The sequence below is a fragment of the Hibiscus syriacus genome, unplaced genomic scaffold (assembly GCF_006381635.1).
Source record: "Hibiscus syriacus cultivar Baekdansim isolate YM2019G1 unplaced genomic scaffold, ASM638163v2 tig00113725_pilon, whole genome shotgun sequence".
NCBI classification, from domain to species: domain Eukaryota; kingdom Viridiplantae; phylum Streptophyta; class Magnoliopsida; order Malvales; family Malvaceae; genus Hibiscus; species Hibiscus syriacus.
In genome coordinates, this window is record NW_024063471.1 from 485,726 (window position 1) to 492,327 (window position 6,602).

Consider the following 6,602-nt stretch of genomic DNA (forward strand, 5'->3'; position numbering starts at 1 on the left):
AATATTACATAGGCTTAAGCAAGTCAATTTTAGTCATTAGTACACGAGTTTCACAACCCAATCAAGGGTTCCGAAACAATCTTGTGAGTTTCAATACCCATAGTGCATACCGGAAATCTAACACCTTTCCATTTTCTGTCTTAAACAAGTAGAATAATAATAATTTTAGTGATATTCAAATGAACTAATTTGTATTTATGAATAGGTCTTTTAATAAAATTTTATTTTTCTAATTGATGAAATGATGCATTAAATATTATCCCAATTTACAACCACCATTCACAGTCACTGCACAACAAATCTAATTAATTAATTAGCAGGATGATCAGCTGGCTAATAATTAATTAGGAGATGTATACCGATTGATCAATTCTGTACGTTGGATGAATTTAATCATGATTGAGTCGCATTCTTCATCAATTCTCTACGAGCCTCTACCTTGAACAAGTAGAGCTACGATGATCCAGGTTTCCCATATACTCTTAGACCCACATAAGCCAGTAGCCTGTATCCGACCAACATTATTATCAAGCAACCGCATCACACCACCTATTATCATAATCAAGACCCAAATACTTGATCGCCGGAAAATCGACGACCTTGCAACGCCTCCCGATCTCGCATTCGTACAACTCGTTCGCCGAGTACTGCACCCCGACCAGAAGTTTATAGCAGTAGTGACTGAAGAAGATGTATTTTAACCAAGCTATGAAATCAGGCATGTGGTGAATGTAGTATCCGCTCACTAATAGAAACACCAGCATGGTCACGGAGGCCAAGGTTGTGGCCTGTTTTACGTCCATTAGAACGGCTCCCATTGCCAGTCCTAGCGCTTGAGAGACCAGCACGTTTAAGAGTACGATCGAGAGGGTTAGAATAAATGTTAATAGTGAAGACTGAGTCCTCCCATCCAATATGTTACAGTCACGAATATCGTGGGAAGAACGAGCTCCATTGGCAAGTCGCCGGCTGTTCGGGAGATGTATACGAGGATAATCGGTACATCCCGACGATCTTTCTCTGATTACATTGGACGCTCTTGTGGGAAGGTGAATATGGCATTGAACAGAGGGAAAAAGCCCAGAATATTGAGAAGAAAAATAAAAGTCCCACCTGCAAACAAAAATATCAATTAGTTATGTGTTCTGGTTCGAATTACGATTTCATGATATGGTACCTGATCTTGTAAGTGGGAAGCATCGGAATGCCACCAGAGGAGGCCGGAAAGAACCGAGACCGACATGACTTGAAATATCCGTAGGCCCGAAAAGGATTCATGCTTCCTCTCTTGTACACCCTTGTCAACAAGACCTTGAATTGTTCCCACCAGCTGCTGTTCCATTCAACCTCACTTGATTTCGATGATTTAGCAGTTGGAAAAGATGAATCTTGCGGATTCTGACTGATATACTCCTTCAATGTAGGGTATATGTTCTTCTTGTAAGACGATTAGCAACTGTTTTGTGGAATTTTGATCATCAGGGTGGTCTACTCTGCCATGAAACTCTTGTTGTTGCTCGTCCGGTTTTGTATCAGGGGCTATACCTGCTTCATCAAAAACAGTCAGAATTTCAACTGCCTACAGCATTCAAACAATGAACCATAATTAATAATCAAAATCATGGCCGAGCGGGGACTGCCCAAAAAAGATAAAATTATTAAAGTATAATTTAAAAATCTAGGGGATGGTGGAGCTCCAATCATCAAGAAACAAAATTCTAGTCAAAAAGAGCAACAACAAAATGATTTAAAAGATAAAGAAACAATAATTAATGTAAAATACACAAAATTAATTAATTAGTTGACTACTTTTTTGACTTAATAATTTCCCTCGACTTGAGTTACTCATAAAGATTAATCTAAAATACAACTAATTAATATAAATTCAAAAAAATTGTAATAAGAAAATTTATCGAGCGTGTAATTTTTTTTAGAATAAATTAGATAATATTTTAAGTTAAAATAAAAAAATATTATATTTTTTATAACAATTCATGTAAATCACATAATTATTCTTATTGTAATTTAAAAAACTATTATTATAACTGAAATTATATCATTTGAATAACTTTTTAAAATAAATTATTAAAATTTTAAATTAAAATCTGACGCAATATTACAATTATAACTGAAATTATTATAATTATATAACTTTAGGTTAAAATCAATGGCAAATTAGCTTTGGTTACGTAGACGCAAATGCATAAGTACCCTACTTATATATCCAAGAGAGGAATTAAAAAAGTTGGGAGTTTTGGTTGTGCTTACCATTAGCCAGATCAAGGAGAAAATCAGCAGGATTCAAAAAATTGAAACTGGGTGTGAAACCAATGGAGCTAAAATAGTCCATGGCCTGATCCGCTTGCCCCCAATACATGGGATGCCCTTCGGAAAGCACCAGCACATTATCAAACATCCTGTACAACCCACTTGAAGGCTGGTGAATGGTGGCGATGACAGTCCGGCCACCACGTGCTAAGCCGCGTAAGGTAACCATAATTCGATGCGCGGCGGTCGAGTCGAGTCCTGAAGTGGGTTCATCCAGCATCAGCAAACTGGGGTCCACCAACATCTCCAGCCCAACACTGACTCGCTTTCGTTCTCCACCCGACAACCCCCGAAGAAGAGGCCCACCGACAACATTGTTCCTACACCGTGCTAACCCCAGTTCCACTAAAATCAGCTCAACTTGTTCAATCTTTTCTTGTGTGGTCAGCTTTTTCGGCAGTTTCAACAAAGCGGCGTAAGTCAGCGTTTCTAACACAGTCAGGTGAGGATACAGGACGTCGTCTTGAGCCACGAACCCTATTCTGCGCTTCACGGAGCTGGAGAATGGCCGCCCGTTGTAGGTTATGGTGCCGGAAAACTTCCCGGTTAAACGACCTCCCAGAGCAGTGAGGAGGGTGGTTTTACCACTACCGGAGGGGCCGAGCATTGCCAGTAGCTCACCGGGTTGAACCACACCGCTAACGCCGTTCAGTACACTCGTTCTCGATTGGGTTTATGAGACAAGAACATCTCGCGGTTGCGGCATTGGAATGGATGCTGTATGCCACTTCTTCGAACTGCAACCAATACACATTTATAATCATTTGTGTACTCAAACTAATTAATGTGCAAGATTATACGCATTGGAGAATAAAGAACCTTAAGAGTTACGGGACGTAAAGATTGGGATAGAACTGAAAATCGAAGTGGAGTTAGTGGCTGATGTTGAGATGTGATCGGACGTTGAGAACAGGGGACGACGTCGGCGGCTGAAACGGAGGGTTCGGCGTGAACGGAAACGAAATTCTCTGTCGTCCGGCTGGTTGAAAGCATGATGCTGGCTGGACTATTATGGATGGTGATATTGGTACTTTGTTGCTGAGGGGGCATCATATTATTTTGATTTCAGGGGAAATGCGAAATCGTGGTAATTAAACTAGGCAGGAGAATTACAAATAGGTTTGGAGGTTGGTAACTTGTATGGATGATGATTTACGACTTATACAAGATTTCAGAGCATAGGCAAAAGCCTTTGTTAGGATCTATATACCTAGGCCGGGATATCTATGTAATTTCCCTGCAAAAGTGTTTTCCATTCCTCCACGTGTTTGGACAAAATTATTGAATTATTTCAATTACACGTCGTAATCAAATTTATTAAAATTCAATAATTAATCTCATTTAGAGACGTTAATGATAAAATGAAATTTTATTTTATATAAAAATTAGAATTATAGAATAGGTGTATATTATTAATAAAAAATAAATTTTGAATAGTATTATCTTTTGATTATTTAAAATTATTAAAAAATTAAAAATAATAAATTATCAAGTCATTTTAATAACAAAAGATATTATTCATCTTAAAATATTTAATTCAAACATTTACGTTTATATATATTGAGAAAATTTTAAATATAAGTAAAATCAATAATATTAAATTTTAGTTCAACAAAAATATCGCCACTTGCTTCGTTGTCCCCGGGTTTCACAAACCTCCGCTGCCCGTGCAATTAATAATGCATTATCGGACTTGGAAGATATATGTGTCAAATCGAAAATCGTTAATTATTTGTTAGATAATTACTATATTTTTGGATGAATCTTTGAAGCTACATATTAAAATTGATATAGGTCAAAAGAAAATGAAATAAAAATAAAATCTCTAAAAGAATAGAATAATATATATCTTTGCTGGGAAGAATCATCTTTTAGAAATTTGACAACTTAAAAGGAAATAGTATTTTTATCTTTTATATTTAAAAAACAAATTGAGTACGTGTGGTGTTTGGAGACTCGAGTGGGGGGAGAACCCAACCAACCCTCTCTTTTTTTTTGGATTTCATGAAAATAAAGCAAATCTATGAGGGTAAATTACTTTTTTATATTTATATTTTAATCATTTAATTTCAAAACTATTTAATTAGATTTTCCGATTTTTGATTTGTTTTTACCATTTTTGTTACTCGTGCTTTAAATTAAAAATGACATGGTGACCTGACATTTTTTATGACGTGGGTTGTTTTTCTTGCTAGAAGTCACCTCATTTTTCTTATTTTTTCTATTTACATCTTTTCAATAATTTTAAGATAAAATGTTAAAAAATACCTCTAATGTTTTAAATAATTAATTTGATCTCTATTTTTTTTAGATTATTTTAACCATCAATGTTATACTTTTGGGCAAAAGGTTTTAGCATCTGATTAAATAGTCACTTTATCTTTTATTCTTTTTTGAAATCATTTTGGTCACGAATATTTTATTTAAGGGAAAAAGACTTCTACTTTAAAGTGTTGATCACATGCTGACGGATGATATTTATCTACAAAAAGGTATTTTTATTCTAAAATAAAATATTCAAAGTCAAAAATGCTCAGAAAGATTATGTCAAAATAATTATTTAGTTAAACGTTAAGGGTTTTTTGACATTGTATCTAATTTTAAAACTTTTAGAGTTGCATCTCATCGAATGTTGTTGTTGACACATTCGTTCTTTGACATCTTCATCGACCATTCCAAACAATGGAAAATGACTCTAAAACTATTGTCTTCATTGTCCTATTACTGTGGAATCGTGATAGATTTTTCTTCTCTTTCTTCTCCACTTTCCTATTGTTGGAATTTGAAAGAAAATACTAAAACATTGAAAAATCAAAAGGAACTTGAAAATGTAGGTTAAAAATTTATGAAGAACGATTTCAAAGATATTTTCAAAAATTTAAAAGAAAATTTGGGAGATTTTTCATAATCTTTAAAAGATAAAGATCATATCATAACACCTTTAAATAATGAACGGTGAAATGGAAAAAAAGTTGAGCAATGTAACTGAGTGACAAATTTTTTTTTAAGTTTAATGGTCAAAGTTAAATATTGAAATTTATAGTTTTTCCAAAAAAAAAAATATTTTTACGATGATAAGGTTAAAATATCGTGAATACCTCATTTATTTATATTTTTAAATATCAATTAAAGATAGTAAGTTGATTTATCGTTTAAAAAATCACAATTAATATACATACACATAACACATACCTACATCTTATCTCATTTTCGCTTTGATTGATTTTTCATTTTGGGACGTGGTGTATGGCTAAAGAATAAAAAAGTTAAAGTGCTGGGGTTACCTTACTTCCTCTTCCCCATGACATGCCCTTTAGTTTCTTTTTGGCTGTCACCCTCCCATTCAAATATCATCCTCGATTATACTTCTTTTGTATAATTATTGCGGAATTATAATGAAATTTAAAAGCATAAATTGTTTGAATTAGTAGGGATTTTTTCAAAAAATATTTCAACTAAAAATAGGAGAATTTTATTTATTTAATTTTAAAATTAATACATTTTAACAATAGTAAAATTAAATAATTGAGACCTATAATTTTAAGTTTATTAATTTTAGAACTAACATAGGTTTAAAAAATAGAAATAAAAAAATTAGACATAATACAAAAATTAGCCTCCAATATTTATTAAAATAATTATTTTGGTCCTTATTTTCCTTATTCTTTTTAGAGTATTTTGGTCACAACTTTTCATTTTCGAGCAAAAAGGTCATTTCATGTATGAAAACTATTAGTTAATATAGGGATGGGCATGGGTTGGGTTGAATCAAGTTTTTCGTCAACTCAACCCGACCCGAAAATATATAGCCTCCACCCAAAAGCCAATCTGACCCGACCCAAGTTTAAGGGTGGCTTCACTTAACCCAAATCCGACCTGACTTTTTGAGATAAAATCTGAATTTGACCTGACCAGACTCAAAATAAATTTATAAAAAATATTTTTATTTTTCAATAAAATAAGGATCCAATTGAAAAAATAATATATATAGGGTTATTTTTGCAATTATCCTTAAATATATAAGGTAAATTTATATTATTTTTCGAGTCGAGTCGGGTCGGATATTTTTCATCCTAAACCTGAACTTAACCCGACATTAACATGTTCTCTAAAAAAACTGACCCGACCCAACTCGACCCCAAGCTTTTTAAAAAAAAATTCAATCGAGTCGGTCGGATTGGAACCCGTTGGATTTAGATCTCGTGCCCATCCCTAAGTTAACAAACGATTAATGCTTTAAAATAGGAGTTTTTTTTATTCTAGAATGAAACGTA

The 6,602-nt window shown here is 33.5% G+C and overlaps 1 pseudogene; it reads right to left on the minus strand.

Annotated features, from left to right (window-relative positions):
• Positions 1–259: 259 nt before the first annotated feature.
• Positions 260–3,428, minus strand: LOC120187346 (annotated as a pseudogene).
• Between the last annotated feature and the right edge of the window lie 3,174 nt (positions 3,429–6,602).